Below are 22,372 nucleotides of genomic sequence, written 5' to 3' on the forward strand. Positions count from 1 at the left end.
TGTAAGGTACCCATCCCATCTAACTGAATGTCACAGTATAGAATTCCTTACTGTAAGGTACCCATCCCATCTAACAGAATGTTACAGTATAGAATCCCATTCATGTAAGGTACCCATCCCATCTAACTGAATGTTACAGTATAGAATTCCATTCATGTAAGGTACCCATCCCATCTAACAGAATGTTACAGCATAGAATCCCATTCATGTAAGGTACCCATCCCATCTAACAGAATGTTACAGTATAGAATCCCATTCATGTAAGGTACCCATCCGATCTAACAGAAAGTCACAGTATAGAATTCCATTCATGTAAGGTACCCATCCCATGTAACTGAATGTCACAGTATAGAATTCCATTCATGTAAGGAACCCATCCCATCTAACAGAATGTTACAGTATAGAATCCCATTCATCTAAGGTACCCATCCCATCTAACTGAATGTTACAGTATAGAATCCCATTCATCTAAGGTACCCATCCCATCTAACTGAATGTCACAGTATAGAATTCCATTTATGTAAGGTACCCATCCCATCTAACAGAATGTTACAGTATAGAATCCCATTCATGTAAGGTACCCATCCCATCTAACAGAATGTTACAGTATAGAATCCCATTCATGTAAGGTACCCATCCCATCTAACAGAAAGTCACAGTATAGAATTCCATTCATGTAAGGTACCCATCCCATCTAACAGAATGTTACAGTATAGAATCCCATTCATGTAAGGTACCCATCCCATCTAACTGAATGTCACAGTATAGAATTCCATTCATGTAAGGTACCCATCCCATCTAACTGAATGTCACAGTATAGAATCCCATTCATGTAAGGTACCCATCCCATCTAACAGAATGTTACAGTATAGAATCCCATTCATGTAAGGTACCCTTCCCATCTAACAGAAAGTAACATTATAGAAATCCATTCATGTAAGGTACCCATCCCATCTAACTGAATGTCACAGTATAGAATTCCATTCATGTAAGGTACCCATCCCATCTAACAGAATGTCACAGTATAGAATCCCATTCATGTAAGGTACCCATACCATCTAACTGAATGTCACAGTATAGAATTCCATTCATGTAAGGTACCCATCCCATCTAACAGAAAGTCACAGTATAGAATTCCATTCATGTAAGGTACCCATCCCATCTAACAGAATGTCACAGTATAGAATTCCATTCATCTATGGTACCCATCCCATCTAACAGAATGTTACAGTATAGAATCTCATTCATGTAAGGTACCCATCCCGTCTAACAGAATGTTACAGTATAGAATCCCATTCATGTAAGGTACCCATCTCACCTAACGGAATGTCACAGTATATAATTCCATTCATGTAAGGTACCCATCCCATCTAACAGAATTTCACAGTATAGAATCCATTCATGGAATGTACCCATCCCATCTAACGGAATGTTACAGTATAGAATCCCATTATCCCATTCATGTAAGGTACCCATCCCATCTAACAGAAAGTCACAGTATAGAATTCCATTCATGTAAGGTACCCATCCCATCTAACTGAATGTCACAGTATAGAATTCCTTCATGTAAGGTACCCATCCCATCTAACAGAATGTTACAGTATAGAATCCCATTCATGTAAGGTACCCATTCCATCTAACTGAATGTCACAGTATAGAATTTCATTCATGTAAGGTACCCATCCCATCTAACAGAATGTTACAGTATAGAATCCCATTCATGTAAGGTACCCATCCCATCTAACAAAATGTTACAGTATAGACTTCCATTCATGTAAGGTACCCATCCCATCTAACGGAATGTTACAGTATAGAATCCCATTATCCCATTCATGTAAGGTACCCATCCCATCTAACAGAAAGTCACAGTATAGAATTCCATTCATGTAAGGTACCCATCCCATCTAACTGAATGTCACAGTATAGAATTCCTTCATGTAAGGTACCCATCCCATCTAACAGAATGTTACAGTATAGAATCCCATTCATGTAAGGTACCCATCCCATCTAACTGAATGTCAGAGTATAGAATTTCATTCATGTAAGGTACCCATCCCATCTAACAGAATGTTACAGTATAGAATCCCATTCATGTAAGGTACCCATCCCATCTAACAAAATGTTACAGTATAGAATTCCATTCATGTAAGGTACCCATCCCATCTAACAGAAAGTCACAGTATAGAATTATATTCATGTAAGGTACCCATCCCATCTAACTGAATGTCACAGTATAGAATTCCATTTGTGTAAGGTACCCATCCCATCTAACTGAATGTCACAGTATAGAATTCCATTCGTGTAAGGTACCCATCCCATCTAACAGAATGTTACAGTATAGAATCCCATTCGTGTAAGGTACCCATCCCATCTAACAGAAAGTCACAGTATAGAATTCTATTCATGTAAGGTACCCATCCCATCTAACTGAATGTTACAGTATAGAATCCCATTCATGTAAGGTACCCATCCCATCTAACAGAAAGTCACAGTATAGAATTCCATTCATGTAATGTACCCATCCCATCTAACAGAAAGTCACAGTATAGAATTATATTCATGTAAGGTACCCATCCCATCTAACTGAATGTCACAGTATAGAATTCCATTTATGTAAGGTACCCATCCCATCTAACAGAATGTTACAGTATAGAATCCCATTCATGTAAGGTACCCATCCCATCTAACAGAAAGTCACAGTATAGAATTCCATTCATGGAATGTACCCATCCCATCTAACAGAAAGTCACAGTATAGAATTCTATTCATGTAAGGTACCCATCCCATCTAACTGAATGTTACAGTATAGAATCCCATTCATGTAAGGTACCCATCCCATCTAACTGAATGTCACAGTATAGAATTCCATTCATGTAAGGTACCCATCCCATCTAACAGAATGTTACAGTATAGAATACCATTCATGTAAGGTACCCATCCCATCTAACAGAATGTTACAGTATAGAATCCCATTCATGTAAGGTACCCATCCCATCTAACAAAGTCACAGTATAGAATTCCATTCATGTAAGGTACCCATCCCATCTAACTGAATGTCACAGTATAGACTTCCATTCATGTAAGGTACCCATCCCTTCTAACAGAATTTCACAGTATAGAATTCATTCATGGAATGTACCCATCCCATCTAACGGAATGTTACAGTATAGAATCCCATTATCCCATTCATGTAAGGTACCCATCCCATCTAACAGAAAGTCACAGTATAGAATTCCATTCATGTAAGGTACCCATCCCATCTAACTGAATGTCACAGTATAGAATTCCTTCATGTAAGGTACCCATCCCATCTAACAGAATGTTACAGTATAGAATCCCATTCATCTAAGGTACCCATCCCATCTAACTGAATGTCACAGTATAGAATTCCATTCATGTAAGGTACCCATCCCATCTAACTGAATGTCACAGTATAGAATTCCATTTATGTAAGGTACCCATCCCATCTAACTGAATGTCACAGTATAGAATTCCATTCATGTAAGGTACCCATCCCATCTAACAGAATGCCACAGTATAGAATCCCATTCATGTAAGGTACCCATCCCATCTAACATAATGTTACAGTAAAGAATCCCATTCATGTAAGGTACCCTTCCCATCTAACAGAAAGTAACATTATAGAATTCCATTCATGTAAGGTACCCATCCCATCTAAATGAATGTCACAGTATAGAATTCCATTCATGTAAGGTACCCATCCCATCTAACAGAATGTTACAGTATAGAATCCCATTCATGTAAGGTACCCATCCCATCTAACAGAATGTTACAGTATAGTATCCCATTCATGTAAGGTACCCATCCCATCTAACTGAATGTCACAGTATAGAATTCCTTCATGTAAGGTACACATCCCATCTAACAGAAAGTCACAGTATAGAATTCTATTCATGTAAAGTACCCATCCCATCTAACTGAATGTCACAGTATAGAATTCCTTCATGTAAGGTACCCATCCCATCTAACAGAATGTTACAGTATAGTATCCCATTCATGTAAGGTACCCATCCCATCTAACTGAATGTCACAGTATAGAATTCCTTAATGTAAGGTACCCATCCCATCTAACAGAATGTTACAGTATAGAATCCCATTCATGTAAGGTACCCATCCCATCTAACTGAATGTTACAGTATAGAATTCCATTTATGTAAGGTACCCATCCCATCTAACAGAATGTTACAGTATAGAATCCCATTCATGTAAGGTACCCATCCCATCTAACAGAATGTTACAGTATAGAATCCCATTCATGTAAGGTACCCATCCCATCTAACAGAAAGTCACAGTATAGAATTCCATTCATGTAAGGTACCCATCCCATCTAACTGAATGTCACAGTATAGAATTCCATTCATTTAAGGTACCCATCCCATCTAACAGAATGTTACAGTATAGAATCCCATTCATCTAAGGTACCCATCCCATCTAACTGAATGTCACAGTATAGAATTCCATTCATGTAAGGTACCCATCCCATCTAACTGAATGTCACAGTATAGAATTCCATTTATGTAAGGTACCCATCCCATCTAACAGAATGTTACAGTATAGAATCCCATTCATGTAAGGTACCCATCCCATCTAACAGAATGTTACAGTATAGAATCCCATTCATGTAAGGTACCCATCCCATCTAACAGAAAGTCACAGTATAGAATTCCATTCATGTAAGGTACCCATCCCATCTAACAGAATGTTACAGTATAGAATCCCATTCATGTAAGGTACCCATCCCATCTAACTGAATGTCACAGTATAGAATTCCATTCATGTAAGGTACCCATCCCATCTAACTGAATGTCACAGTATAGAATTCCATTCATGTAAGGTACCCATCCCATCTAACAGAATGTCACAGTATAGAATCCCATTCATGTAAGGTACCCATCCCATCTAACAGAATGTTACAGTAAAGAATCCCATTCATGTAAGGTACCCTTCCCATCTAACAGAAAGTAACATTATAGAATTCCATTCATGTAAGGTACCCATCCCATCTAACTGAATGTCACAGTATAGAATTCCATTCATGTAAGGTACCCATCCCATCTAACAGAATGTCACAGTATAGAATCCCATTCATGTAAGGTACCCATCCCATCTAACTGAATGTCACAGTATAGAATTCCATTCATGTAAGGTACCCATCCCATCTAACAGAAAGTCACAGTATATAATTCCATTCATGTAAGGTACCCATCCCATCTAACAGAATGTCACAGTATAGAATTCCATTCATCTATGGTACCCATCCCATCTAACAGAATGTTACAGCATAGAATCCCATTCATGTAAGGTACCCATCCCGTCTAACAGAATGTTACAGTATAGAATCCCATTCATGTAAGGTACCCATCTCACCTAACGGAATGTCACAGTATAGAATCCCATTCGTGTAAGGTACCCATCCCATCTAACAGAAAGTCACAGTATAGAATTCTATTCATGTAAGGTACCCATCCCATCTAACTGAATGTTACAGTACAGAATTCCATTTATGTAAGGTACCCATCCCATCTAACAGAATGTTACAGTATAGAATCCCATTCATGTAAGGTACCCATCCCATCTAACAGAATGTTACAGTATAGAATCCCATTCATGTAAGGTACCCATCCCATCTAACAGAATGTTACAGTATAGAATCCCATTCATGTAAGGTACCCATCCCATCTAACAGAAAGTCACAGTATAGAATTCCATTCATGTAAGGTACCCATCCCATCTAACAGAATGTTACAGTATAGAATCCCATTCATGTAAGGTACCCATCCCATCTAACTGAATGTCACAGTATAGAATTCCATTCATGTAAGGTACCCATCCCATCTAACTGAATGTCACAGTATAGAATTCCATTCATGTAAGGTACCCATCCCATCTAACATAATGTGACAGTAAAGAATCCCATTCATGTAAGGTACCCTTCCCATCTAACAGAAAGTAACATTATAGAATTCCATTCATGTAAGGTACCCATCCCATCTAACTGAATGTCACAGTATAGAATTCCATTCATGTAAGGTACCCATCCCATCTAACAGAATGTTACAGTATAGAATCCCATTCATGTAAGGTACCCATCCCATCTAACAGAATGTTACAGTATAGTATCCCATTCATGTAAGGTACCCATCCCATCTAACTGAATGTCACAGTATAGAATTCCTTCATGTAAGGTACACATCCCATCTAACAGAATGTCACAGTATAGAATTCTATTCATGTAAGGTACCCATCCCATCTAACTGAATGTCACAGTATAGAATTCCTTCATGTAAGGTACCCATCCCATCTAACAGAATGTTACAGTATAGTATCCCATTCATGTAAGGTACCCATCCCATCTAACTGAATGTCACAGTATAGAATTCCTTACTGTAAGGTACCCATCCCATCTAACAGAATGTTACAGTATAGAATCCCATTCATGTAAGGTACCCATCCCATCTAACTGAATGTTACAGTATAGAATTCCATTCATGTAAGGTACCCATCCCATCTAACAGAATGTTACAGCATAGAATCCCATTCATGTAAGGTACCCATCCCATCTAACAGAATGTTACAGTATAGAATCCCATTCATGTAAGGTACCCATCCGATCTAACAGAAAGTCACAGTATAGAATTCCATTCATGTAAGGTACCCATCCCATGTAACTGAATGTCACAGTATAGAATTCCATTCATGTAAGGAACCCATCCCATCTAACAGAATGTTACAGTATAGAATCCCATTCATCTAAGGTACCCATCCCATCTAACTGAATGTTACAGTATAGAATCCCATTCATCTAAGGTACCCATCCCATCTAACTGAATGTCACAGTATAGAATTCCATTTATGTAAGGTACCCATCCCATCTAACAGAATGTTACAGTATAGAATCCCATTCATGTAAGGTACCCATCCCATCTAACAGAATGTTACAGTATAGAATCCCATTCATGTAAGGTACCCATCCCATCTAACAGAAAGTCACAGTATAGAATTCCATTCATGTAAGGTACCCATCCCATCTAACAGAATGTTACAGTATAGAATCCCATTCATGTAAGGTACCCATCCCATCTAACTGAATGTCACAGTATAGAATTCCATTCATGTAAGGTACCCATCCCATCTAACTGAATGTCACAGTATAGAATCCCATTCATGTAAGGTACCCATCCCATCTAACAGAATGTTACAGTATAGAATCCCATTCATGTAAGGTACCCTTCCCATCTAACAGAAAGTAACATTATAGAAATCCATTCATGTAAGGTACCCATCCCATCTAACTGAATGTCACAGTATAGAATTCCATTCATGTAAGGTACCCATCCCATCTAACAGAATGTCACAGTATAGAATCCCATTCATGTAAGGTACCCATACCATCTAACTGAATGTCACAGTATAGAATTCCATTCATGTAAGGTACCCATCCCATCTAACAGAAAGTCACAGTATAGAATTCCATTCATGTAAGGTACCCATCCCATCTAACAGAATGTCACAGTATAGAATTCCATTCATCTATGGTACCCATCCCATCTAACAGAATGTTACAGTATAGAATCTCATTCATGTAAGGTACCCATCCCGTCTAACAGAATGTTACAGTATAGAATCCCATTCATGTAAGGTACCCATCTCACCTAACGGAATGTCACAGTATATAATTCCATTCATGTAAGGTACCCATCCCATCTAACAGAATTTCACAGTATAGAATCCATTCATGGAATGTACCCATCCCATCTAACGGAATGTTACAGTATAGAATCCCATTATCCCATTCATGTAAGGTACCCATCCCATCTAACAGAAAGTCACAGTATAGAATTCCATTCATGTAAGGTACCCATCCCATCTAACTGAATGTCACAGTATAGAATTCCTTCATGTAAGGTACCCATCCCATCTAACAGAATGTTACAGTATAGAATCCCATTCATGTAAGGTACCCATTCCATCTAACTGAATGTCACAGTATAGAATTTCATTCATGTAAGGTACCCATCCCATCTAACAGAATGTTACAGTATAGAATCCCATTCATGTAAGGTACCCATCCCATCTAACAAAATGTTACAGTATAGACTTCCATTCATGTAAGGTACCCATCCCATCTAACGGAATGTTACAGTATAGAATCCCATTATCCCATTCATGTAAGGTACCCATCCCATCTAACAGAAAGTCACAGTATAGAATTCCATTCATGTAAGGTACCCATCCCATCTAACTGAATGTCACAGTATAGAATTCCTTCATGTAAGGTACCCATCCCATCTAACAGAATGTTACAGTATAGAATCCCATTCATGTAAGGTACCCATCCCATCTAACTGAATGTCAGAGTATAGAATTTCATTCATGTAAGGTACCCATCCCATCTAACAGAATGTTACAGTATAGAATCCCATTCATGTAAGGTACCCATCCCATCTAACAAAATGTTACAGTATAGAATTCCATTCATGTAAGGTACCCATCCCATCTAACAGAAAGTCACAGTATAGAATTATATTCATGTAAGGTACCCATCCCATCTAACTGAATGTCACAGTATAGAATTCCATTTGTGTAAGGTACCCATCCCATCTAACTGAATGTCACAGTATAGAATTCCATTCGTGTAAGGTACCCATCCCATCTAACAGAATGTTACAGTATAGAATCCCATTCGTGTAAGGTACCCATCCCATCTAACAGAAAGTCACAGTATAGAATTCTATTCATGTAAGGTACCCATCCCATCTAACTGAATGTTACAGTATAGAATCCCATTCATGTAAGGTACCCATCCCATCTAACAGAAAGTCACAGTATAGAATTCCATTCATGTAATGTACCCATCCCATCTAACAGAAAGTCACAGTATAGAATTATATTCATGTAAGGTACCCATCCCATCTAACTGAATGTCACAGTATAGAATTCCATTTATGTAAGGTACCCATCCCATCTAACAGAATGTTACAGTATAGAATCCCATTCATGTAAGGTACCCATCCCATCTAACAGAAAGTCACAGTATAGAATTCCATTCATGGAATGTACCCATCCCATCTAACAGAAAGTCACAGTATAGAATTCTATTCATGTAAGGTACCCATCCCATCTAACTGAATGTTACAGTATAGAATCCCATTCATGTAAGGTACCCATCCCATCTAACTGAATGTCACAGTATAGAATTCCATTCATGTAAGGTACCCATCCCATCTAACAGAATGTTACAGTATAGAATACCATTCATGTAAGGTACCCATCCCATCTAACAGAATGTTACAGTATAGAATCCCATTCATGTAAGGTACCCATCCCATCTAACAAAGTCACAGTATAGAATTCCATTCATGTAAGGTACCCATCCCATCTAACTGAATGTCACAGTATAGACTTCCATTCATGTAAGGTACCCATCCCTTCTAACAGAATTTCACAGTATAGAATTCATTCATGGAATGTACCCATCCCATCTAACGGAATGTTACAGTATAGAATCCCATTATCCCATTCATGTAAGGTACCCATCCCATCTAACAGAAAGTCACAGTATAGAATTCCATTCATGTAAGGTACCCATCCCATCTAACTGAATGTCACAGTATAGAATTCCTTCATGTAAGGTACCCATCCCATCTAACAGAATGTTACAGTATAGAATCCCATTCATGTAAGGTACCCATTCCATCTAACTGAATGTCACAGTATAGAATTTCATTCATGTAAGGTACCCATCCCATCTAACAGAATGTTACAGTATAGAATCCCATTCATGTAAGGTACCCATCCCATCTAACAAAATGTTACAGTATAGACTTCCATTCATGTAAGGTACCCATCCCATCTAACAGGAAGTCACAGTATAGAATTATATTCATGCAAGGTACCCATCCCATCTAACTGAATGTCACAGTATAGAATTCCATTCGTGTAAGGTACCCATCCCATCTAACAGAATGTTACAGTATAGAATGCCATTCATGTAAGGTACCCATCCCATCTAACGGAATGTTACAGTATAGAATTCCTTCATGTAAGGTACCCATCCCATCTAACAGAATGTTACAGTATAGAATCCCATTCATGTAAGGTACCCATCCCATCTAACTGAATGTCAGAGTATAGAATTTCATTCATGTAAGGTACCCATCCCATCTAACAGAATGTTACAGTATAGAATCCCATTCATGTAAGGTACCCATCCCATCTAACAAAATGTTACAGTATAGAATTCCATTCATGTAAGGTACCCATCCCATCTAACAGAAAGTCACAGTATAGAATTATATTCATGTAAGGTACCCATCCCATCTAACTGAATGTCACAGTATAGAATTCCATTCGTGTAAGGTACCCATCCCATCTAACTGAATGTTACAGTATAGAATCCCATTCATGTAAGGTACCCATCTCACCTAACAGAATGTCACAGTATAGAATTCCATTCATGTAAGGTACCCATCCCATCTAACAGAATTTCACTGTATAGAATCCATTCATGGAATGTACCCATCCCATCTAACGGAATGTTACAGTAAAGAATCCCATTATCCCATTCATGTAAGGTACCCATCCCATCTAACAGAAAGTCACAGTATAGAATTCCATTCATGTAAGGTACCCATCCCATCTAACTGAATGTCACAGTATAGAATTCCTTCATGTAAGGTACCCATCCCATCTAACAGAATGTTACAGTATAGAATCCCATTCATGTAAGGTACCCATTCCATCTAACTGAATGTCACAGTATAGAATTTCATTCATGTAAGGTACCCATCCCATCTAACAGAATGTTACAGTATAGAATCCCATTCATGTAAGGTACCCATCCCATCTAACAAAATGTTACAGTATAGACTTCCATTCATGTAAGGTACCCATCCCATCTAACAGAAAGTCACAGTATAGAATTATATTCATGCAAGGTACCCATCCCATCTAACTGAATGTCACAGTATAGAATTCCATTCGTGTAAGGTACCCATCCCATCTAACAGAATGTTACAGTATAGAATCCCATTCATGTAAGGTACCCATCCCATCTAACGGAATGTTACAGTATAGAATCCCATTATCCCATTCATGTAAGGTACCCATCCCATCTAACAGAAAGTCACAGTATAGAATTCCATTCATGTAAGGTACCCATCCCATCTAACTGAATGTCACAGTATAGAATTCCTTCATGTAAGGTACCCATCCCATCTAACAGAATGTTACAGTATAGAATCCCATTCATGTAAGGTACCCATCCCATCTAACAGAAAGTCACAGTATAGAATTCCATTCATGTAAGGTACCCATCCCATCTAACAGAATGTTACAGTATAGAATCCCATTCATGTAAGGTACCCATCCCATCTAACTGAATGTCACAGTATAGAATTCCATTCATGTAAGGTACCCATCCCATCTAACTGAATGTCACAGTATAGAATTCCATTCATGTAAGGTACCCATCCCATCTAACAGAATGTCACAGTATAGAATCCCATTCATGTAAGGTACCCATCCCATCTAACAGAATGTTACAGTAAAGAATCCCATTCATGTAAGGTACCCTTCCCATCTAACAGAAAATAACATTATAGAATTCCATTCATGTAAGGTACCCATCCCATCTAACTGAATGTCACAGTATAGAATTCCATTCATGTAAGGTACCCATCCCATCTAACAGAATGTCACAGTATAGAATCCCATTCATGTAAGGTACCCATCCCATCTAACTGAATGTCACAGTATAGAATTCCATTCATGTAAGGTACCCATCCCATCTAACAGAAAGTCACAGTATAGAATTCCATTCATGTAAGGTACCCATCCCATCTAACAGAATGTCACAGTATAGAATTCCATTCATCTATGGTACCCATCCCATCTAACAGAATGTTACAGCATAGAATCCCATTCATGTAAGGTATCCATCCCGTCTAACAGAATGTTACAGTATAGAATCCCATTCATGTAAGGTACCCATCTCACCTAACGGAATGTCACAGTATAGAATCCCATTCGTGTAAGGTACCCATCCCATCTAACAGAAAGTCACAGTATAGAATTCTATTCATGTAAGGTACCCATCCCATCTAACTGAATGTTACAGTACAGAATTCCATTTATGTAAGGTACCCATCCCATCTAACAGAATGTTACAGTATAGAATCCCATTCATGTAAGGTACCCATCCCATCTAACAGAATGTTACAGTATAGAATCCCATTCATGTAAGGTACCCATCCCATCTAACAGAATGTTACAGTATAGAATCCCATTCATGTAAGGTACCCATCCCATCTAACAGAAAGTCACAGTATAGAATTCCATTCATGTAAGGTACCCATCCCATCTAACAGAATGTTACAGTATAGAATCCCATTCATGTAAGGTACCCATCCCATCTAACTGAATGTCACAGTATAGAATTCCATTCATGTAAGGTACCCATCCCATCTAACTGAATGTCACAGTATAGAATTCCATTCATGTAAGGTACCCATCCCATCTAACAGAATGCCACAGTATAGAATCCCATTCATGTAAGGTACCCATCCCATCTAACATAATGTGACAGTAAAGAATCCCATTCATGTAAGGTACCCTTCCCATCTAACAGAAAGTAACATTATAGAATTCCATTCATGTAAGGTACCCATCCCATCTAACTGAATGTCACAGTATAGAATTCCATTCATGTAAGGTACCCATCCCATCTAACAGAATGTTACAGTATAGAATCCCATTCATGTAAGGTACCCATCCCATCTAACAGAATGTTACAGTATAGTATCCCATTCATGTAAGGTACCCATCCCATCTAACTGAATGTCACAGTATAGAATTCCTTCATGTAAGGTACACATCCCATCTAACAGAATGTCACAGTATAGAATTCTATTCATGTAAGGTACCCATCCCATCTAACTGAATGTCACAGTATAGAATTCCTTCATGTAAGGTACCCATCCCATCTAACAGAATGTTACAGTATAGTATCCCATTCATGTAAGGTATCCATCCCATCTAACTGAATGTCACAGTATAGAATTCCTTACTGTAAGGTACCCATCCCATCTAACAGAATGTTACAGTATAGAATCCCATTCATGTAAGGTACCCATCCCATCTAACTGAATGTTACAGTATAGAATTCCATTTATGTAAGGTACCCATCCCATCTAACAGAATGTTACAGTATAGAATCCCATTCATGTAAGGTACCCATCCCATCTAACAGAATGTTACAGTATAGAATCCCATTCATGTAAGGTACCCATCCGATCTAACAGAAAGTCACAGTATAGAATTCCATTCATGTAAGGTACCCATCCCATCTAACTGAATGTCACAGTATAGAATTCCATTCATGTAAGGAACCCATCCCATCTAACAGAATGTTACAGTATAGAATCCCATTCATCTAAGGTACCCATCCCATCTAACTGAATGTCACAGTATAGAATTCCATTCATGTAAGGTACCCATCCCATCTAACTGAATGTCACAGTATAGAATTCCATTTATGTAAGGTACCCATCCCATCTAACAGAATGTTACAGTATAGAATCCCATTCATGTAAGGTACCCATCCCATCTAACAGAATGTTACAGTATAGAATCCCATTCATGTAAGGTACCCATCCCATCTAACAGAAAGTCACAGTATAGAATTCCATTCATGTAAGGTACCCATCCCATCTAACAGAATGTTACAGTATAGAATCCCATTATCCCATTCATGTAAGGTACCCATCCCATCTAACAGAAAGTCACAGTATAGAATTCCATTCATGTAAGGTACCCATCCCATCTAACTGAATGTCACAGTATAGAATTCCTTCATGTAAGGTACCCATCCCATCTAACAGAATGTTACAGTATAGAATCCCATTCATGTAAGGTACCCATTCCATCTAACTGAATGTCACAGTATAGAATTTCATTCATGTAAGGTACCCATCCCATCTAACAGAATGTTACAGTATAGAATCCCATTCATGTAAGGTACCCATCCCATCTAACAAAATGTTACAGTATAGACTTCCATTCATGTAAGGTACCCATCCCATCTAACGGAATGTTACAGTATAGAATCCCATTATCCCATTCATGTAAGGTACCCATCCCATCTAACAGAAAGTCACAGTATAGAATTCCATTCATGTAAGGTACCCATCCCATCTAACTGAATGTCACAGTATAGAATTCCTTCATGTAAGGTACCCATCCCATCTAACAGAATGTTACAGTATAGAATCCCATTCATGTAAGGTACCCATCCCATCTAACTGAATGTCAGAGTATAGAATTTCATTCATGTAAGGTACCCATCCCATCTAACAGAATGTTACAGTATAGAATCCCATTCATGTAAGGTACCCATCCCATCTAACAAAATGTTACAGTATAGAATTCCATTCATGTAAGGTACCCATCCCATCTAACAGAAAGTCACAGTATAGAATTATATTCATGTAAGGTACCCATCCCATCTAACTGAATGTCACAGTATAGAATTCCATTTGTGTAAGGTACCCATCCCATCTAACTGAATGTCACAGCATAGAATTCCATTCGTGTAAGGTACCCATCCCATCTAACAGAATGTTACAGTATAGAATCCCATTCGTGTAAGGTACCCATCCCATCTAACAGAAAGTCACAGTATAGAATTCTATTCATGTAAGGTACCCATCCCATCTAACTGAATGTTACAGTATAGAATCCCATTCATGTAAGGTACCCATCCCATCTAACAGAAAGTCACAGTATAGAATTCCATTCATGTAATGTACCCATCCCATCTAACAGAAAGTCACAGTATAGAATTATATTCATGTAAGGTACCCATCCCATCTAACTGAATGTCACAGTATAGAATTCCATTTATGTAAGGTACCCATCCCATCTAACAGAATGTTACAGTATAGAATCCCATTCATGTAAGGTACCCATCCCATCTAACAGAATGTCACAGTATAGAATTCCTTCATGTAAGGTACCCATCCCATCTAACAGAATGTTACAGTATAGAATCCCATTCATGTAAGGTACCCATCCCATCTAACTGAATGTCAGAGTATAGAATTTCATTCATGTAAGGTACCCATCCCATCTAACAGAATGTTACAGTATAGAATCCCATTCATGTAAGGTACCCATCCCATCTAACAAAATGTTACAGTATAGAATTCCATTCATGTAAGGTACCCATCCCATCTAACAGAAAGTCACAGTATAGAATTATATTCATGTAAGGTACCCATCCCATCTAACTGAATGTCACAGTATAGAATTCCATTTGTGTAAGGTACCCATCCCATCTAACTGAATGTCACAGTATAGAATTCCATTCGTGTAAGGTACCCATCCCATCTAACAGAATGTTACAGTATAGAATCCCATTCGTGTAAGGTACCCATCCCATCTAACAGAAAGTCACAGTATAGAATTCTATTCATGTAAGGTACCCATCCCATCTAACTGAATGTTACAGTATAGAATCCCATTCATGTAAGGTACCCATCCCATCTAACAGAAAGTCACAGTATAGAATTCCATTCATGTAATGTACCCATCCCATCTAACAGAAAGTCACAGTATAGAATTATATTCATGTAAGGTACCCATCCCATCTAACTGAATGTCACAGTATAGAATTCCATTTATGTAAGGTACCCATCCCATCTAACAGAATGTTACAGTATAGAATCCCATTCATGTAAGGTACCCATCCCATCTAACAGAAAGTCACAGTATAGAATTCCATTCATGTAATGTACCCATCCCATCTAACAGAAAGTCACAGTATAGAATTCTATTCATGTAAGGTACCCATCCCATCTAACTGAATGTTACAGTATAGAATCCCATTCATGTAAGGTACCCATCCCATCTAACTGAATGTCACAGTATAGAATTCCATTCATGTAAGGTACCCATCCCATCTAACAGAATGTTACAGTATGGAATACCATTCATGTAAGGTACCCATCCCATCTAACAGAATGTTACAGTATAGAATCCAATTCATGTAAGGTACCCATCCCATCTAACAAAGTCACAGTATAGAATTCCATTCATGTAAGGTACCCATCCCATCTAACTGAATGTCACAGTATAGACTTCCATTCATGTAAGGTACCCATCCCTTCTAACAGAATTTCACAGTATAGAATTCATTCATGGAATGTACCCATCCCATCTAACGGAATGTTACAGTATAGAATCCCATTATCCCATTCATGTAAGGTACCCATCCCATCTAACAGAAAGTCACAGTATAGAATTCCATTCATGTAAGGTACCCATCCCATCTAACTGAATGTCACAGTATAGAATTCCTTCATGTAAGGTACCCATCCCATCTAACAGAATGTTACAGTATAGAATCCCATTCATGTAAGGTACCCATTCCATCTAACTGAATGTCACAGTATAGAATTTTATTCATGTAAGGTACCCATCCCATCTAACAGAATGTTACAGTATAGAATCCCATTCATGTAAGGTACCCATCCCATCTAACAAAATGTTACAGTATAGACTTCCATTCATGTAAGGTACCCATCCCATCTAACAGGAAGTCACAGTATAGAATTATATTCATGCAAGGTACCCATCCCATCTAACTGAATGTCACAGTATAGAATTCCATTCGTGTAAGGTACCCATCCCATCTAACAGAATGTTACAGTATAGAATGCCATTCATGTAAGGTACCCATCCCATCTAACGGAATGTTACAGTATAGAATTCCTTCATGTAAGGTACCCATCCCATCTAACAGAATGTTACAGTATAGAATCCCATTCATGTAAGGTACCCATCCCATCTAACTGAATGTCAGAGTATAGAATTTCATTCATGTAAGGTACCCATCCCATCTAACAGAATGTTACAGTATAGAATCCCATTCATGTAAGGTACCCATCCCATCTAACAAAATGTTACAGTATAGAATTCCATTCATGTAAGGTACCCATCCCATCTAACAGAAAGTCACAGTATAGAATTATATTCATGTAAGGTACCCATCCCATCTAACTGAATGTCACAGTATAGAATTCCATTCGTGTAAGGTACCCATCCCATCTAACTGAATGTTACAGTATAGAATCCCATTCATGTAAGGTACCCATCTCACCTAACAGAATGTCACAGTATAGAATTCCATTCATGTAAGGTACCCATCCCATCTAACAGAATTTCACAGTATAGAATCCATTCATGGAATGTACCCATCCCATCTAACGGAATGTTACAGTAAAGAATCCCATTATCCCATTCATGTAAGGTACCCATCCCATCTAACAGAAAGTCACAGTATAGAATTCCATTCATGTAAGGTACCCATCCCATCTAACTGAATGTCACAGTATAGAATTCCTTCATGTAAGGTACCCATCCCATCTAACAGAATGTTACAGTATAGAATCCCATTCATGTAAGGTACCCATTCCATCTAACTGAATGTCACAGTATAGAATTTCATTCATGTAAGGTACCCATCCCATCTAGCAGAATGTTACAGTATAGAATCCCATTCATGTAAGGTACCCATCCCATCTAACAAAATGTTACAGTATAGACTTCCATTCATGTAAGGTACCCATCCCATCTAACAGAAAGTCACAGTATAGAATTATATTCATGCAAGGTACCCATCCCATCTAACTGAATGTCACAGTATAGAATTCCATTCGTGTAAGGTACCCATCCCATCTAACAGAATGTTACAGTATAGAATCCCATTCATGTAAGGTACCCATCCCATCTAACAGAAAGTCACAGTATAGAATTCCATTCATGTAAGGTACCCATCCCATCTAACAGAATGTTACAGTATAGAATCCCATTCATGTAAGGTACCCATCCCATCTAACTGAATGTCACAGTATAGAATTCCATTCATGTAAGGTACCCATCCCATCTAACTGAATGTCACAGTATAGAATTCCATTCATGTAAGGTACCCATCCCATCTAACAGAATGTCACAGTATAGAATCCCATTCATGTAAGGTACCCATCCCATCTAACAGAATGTTACAGTAAAGAATCCCATTCATGTAAGGTACCCTTCCCATCTAACAGAAAGTAACATTATAGAATTCCATTCATGTAAGGTACCCATCCCATCTAACTGAATGTCACAGTATAGAATTCCATTCATGTAAGGTACCCATCCCATCTAACAGAATGTCACAGTATAGAATCCCATTCATGTAAGGTACCCATCCCATCTAACTGAATGTCACAGTATAGAATTCCATTCATGTAAGGTACCCATCCCATCTAACAGAAAGTCACAGTATAGAATTCCATTCATGTAAGGTACCCATCCCATCTAACAGAATGTCACAGTATAGAATTCCATTCATCTATGGTACCCATCCCATCTAACAGAATGTTACAGCATAGAATCCCATTCATGTAAGGTATCCATCCCGTCTAACAGAATGTTACAGTATAGAATCCCATTCATGTAAGGTACCCATCTCACCTAACGGAATGTCACAGTATAGAATCCCATTCGTGTAAGGTACCCATCCCATCTAACAGAAAGTCACAGTATAGAATTCTATTCATGTAAGGTACCCATCCCATCTAACTGAATGTTACAGTACAGAATTCCATTTATGTAAGGTACCCATCCCATCTAACAGAATGTTACAGTATAGAATCCCATTCATGTAAGGTACCCATCCCATCTAACAGAATGTTACAGTATAGAATCCCATTCATGTAAGGTACCCATCCCATCTAACAGAATGTTACAGTATAGAATCCCATTCATGTAAGGTACCCATCCCATCTAACAGAAAGTCACAGTATAGAATTCCATTCATGTAAGGTACCCATCCCATCTAACAGAATGTTACAGTATAGAATCCCATTCATGTAAGGTACCCATCCCATCTAACTGAATGTCACAGTATAGAATTCCATTCATGTAAGGTACCCATCCCATCTAACTGAATGTCACAGTATAGAATTCCATTCATGTAAGGTACCCATCCCATCTAACAGAATGCCACAGTATAGAATCCCATTCATGTAAGGTACCCATCCCATCTAACATAATGTGACAGTAAAGAATCCCATTCATGTAAGGTACCCTTCCCATCTAACAGAAAGTAACATTATAGAATTCCATTCATGTAAGGTACCCATCCCATCTAACTGAATGTCACAGTATAGAATTCCATTCATGTAAGGTACCCATCCCATCTAACAGAATGTTACAGTATAGAATCCCATTCATGTAAGGTACCCATCCCATCTAACAGAATGTTACAGTATAGTATCCCATTCATGTAAGGTACCCATCCCATCTAACTGAATGTCACAGTATAGAATTCCTTCATGTAAGGTACACATCCCATCTAACAGAATGTCACAGTATAGAATTCTATTCATGTAAGGTACCCATCCCATCTAACTGAATGTCACAGTATAGAATTCCTTCATGTAAGGTACCCATCCCATCTAACAGAATGTTACAGTATAGTATCCCATTCATGTAAGGTATCCATCCCATCTAACTGAATGTCACAGTATAGAATTCCTTACTGTAAGGTACCCATCCCATCTAACAGAATGTTACAGTATAGAATCCCATTCATGTAAGGTACCCATCCCATCTAACTGAATGTTACAGTATAGAATTCCATTTATGTAAGGTACCCATCCCATCTAACAGAATGTTACAGTATAGAATCCCATTCATGTAAGGTACCCATCCCATCTAACAGAATGTTACAGTATAGAATCCCATTCATGTAAGGTACCCATCCGATCTAACAGAAAGTCACAGTATAGAATTCCATTCATGTAAGGTACCCATCCCATCTAACTGAATGTCACAGTATAGAATTCCATTCATGTAAGGAACCCATCCCATCTAACAGAATGTTACAGTATAGAATCCCATTCATCTAAGGTACCCATCCCATCTAACTGAATGTCACAGTATAGAATTCCATTCATGTAAGGTACCCATCCCATCTAACTGAATGTCACAGTATAGAATTCCATTTATGTAAGGTACCCATCCCATCTAACAGAATGTTACAGTATAGAATCCCATTCATGTAAGGTACCCATCCCATCTAACAGAATGTTACAGTATAGAATCCCATTCATGTAAGGTACCCATCCCATCTAACAGAAAGTCACAGTATAGAATTCCATTCATGTAAGGTACCCATCCCATCTAACAGAATGTTACAGTATAGAATCCCATTCATGTAAGGTACCGATCCCATCTAACTGAATGTCACAGTATAGAATTCCATTCATGTAAGGTACCCATCCCATCAAACTGAATGTCACAGTATAGAATTCCATTCATGTAAGGTACCCATCCCATCTAACAGAATGTCACAGTATAGAATCCCATTCATGTAAGGTACCCATCCCATCTAACAGAATGTTACAGTAAAGAATCCCATTCATGTAAGGTACCCTTCCCATCTAACAGAAAGTAACATTATAGAAATCCATTCATGTAAGGTACCCATCCCATCTAACTGAATGTCACAGTATAGAATTCCATTCATGTAAGGTACCCATCCCATCTAACAGAATGTCACAGTATAGAATCCCATTCATGTAAGGTACCCATCCCATCTAACTGAATGTCACAGTATAGAATTCCATTCATGTAAGGTACCCATCCCATCTAACAGAAAGTCACAGTATAGAATTCCATTCATGTAAGGTACCCATCCCATCTAACAGAATGTTACAGTATAGAATTCCATTCATGTAAGGTACCCATCCCATCTAACAGAAAGTCACAGTATAGAATTATATTCATGTAAGGTACCCATCCCATCTAACTGAATGTCACAGTATAGAATTCCATTTGTGTAAGGTACCCATCCCATCTAACAGAATGTTACAGTATAGAATCCCATTCGTGTAAGGTACCCATCCCATCTAACAGAAAGTCACAGTATAGAATTCTATTCATGTAAGGTACCCATCCCATCTAACTGAATGTCACAGTATAGAATTCCTTCATGTAAGGTACCCATCCCATCTAACTGAATGTCACAGTATAGAATTCCATTTATGTAAGGTACCCATCCCATCTAACAGAATGTTACAGTATATAATCCCATTCATGTAAGGTACCCATCCCATCTAACAGAAAGTCACAGTATAGAATTCCATTCATGTAATGTACCCATCCCATCTAACAGAAAGTCACAGTATAGAATTCTATTCATGTAAGGTACCCATCCCATCTAACTGAATGTTACAGTATAGAATCCCATTCATGTAAGGTACCCATCCCATCTAACTGAATGTCACAGTATAGAATTCCATTCATGTAAGGTACCCATCCCATCTAACAGAATGTTACAGTATAGAATACCATTCATGTAAGGTACCCATTCCATCTAACAGAATGTTACAGTATAGAATCCCATTCATGTAAGGTACCCATCCCATCTAACTGAATGTCACAGTATAGACTTCCATTTATCTAAGGTACCCATCCCATCTAACAGAATGTTACAGTATAGAATGCCATTCATGTAAGGTACCCATCACATCTAACAGAAAGTCACAGTATAGAATTCCATTCATTAATGTACCCATCCCATCTAACAGAAAGTCACAGTATAGAATTCTATTCATGTAAGGTACCCATCCTATCTAACTGAATGTTACAGTATAGAATCCCATTCATGTAAGGTACCCATCCCATCTAACTGAATGTCACAGTATAGAATTCCATTCATGTAAGGTACCCATCCCATCTAACAGACTGTTACAGTATAGAATACCATTCATGTAAGGTACCCATCCCATCTAACAGAATGTTACAGTATAGAATCCCATTCATGTAAGGTACCCATCCCATCTAACAAAGTCACAGTATAGAATTCCATTCATGTAAGGTACCCATCCCATCTAACTGAATGTCACAGTATAGACTTCCATTCATGTAAGGTACCCATCCCTTCTAACAGAATGTCACAGTATAGAATTCCATTCGTGTAAGGTACCCATCCCATCTAACAGAATATTACAGTATAGAATCCCATTCATGTAAGGTACCCATCCCATCTAACGGAATGTTACAGTATAGAATCCCATTATCCCATTCATGTAAGGTACCCATCCCATCTAACAGAAAGTCACAGTATAGAATTCCATTCATGTAAGGTACCCATCCCATCTAACTGAATGTCACAGTATAGAATTCCTTCATGTAAGGTACCCATCCCATCTAACAGAATGTTACAGTATAGAATCCCATTCATGTAAGGTACCCATCCCATCTAACTGAATGTTACAGTATAGAATCCCATTCATGTAAG

The sequence above is a fragment of the Ambystoma mexicanum genome, chromosome 4p, assembly GCF_040938575.1.
Source record: "Ambystoma mexicanum isolate Mex_15411 chromosome 4p, UKY_AmexF1_1, whole genome shotgun sequence".
In the NCBI taxonomy this organism is placed as follows: Eukaryota; Metazoa; Chordata; class Amphibia; order Caudata; family Ambystomatidae; genus Ambystoma; species Ambystoma mexicanum.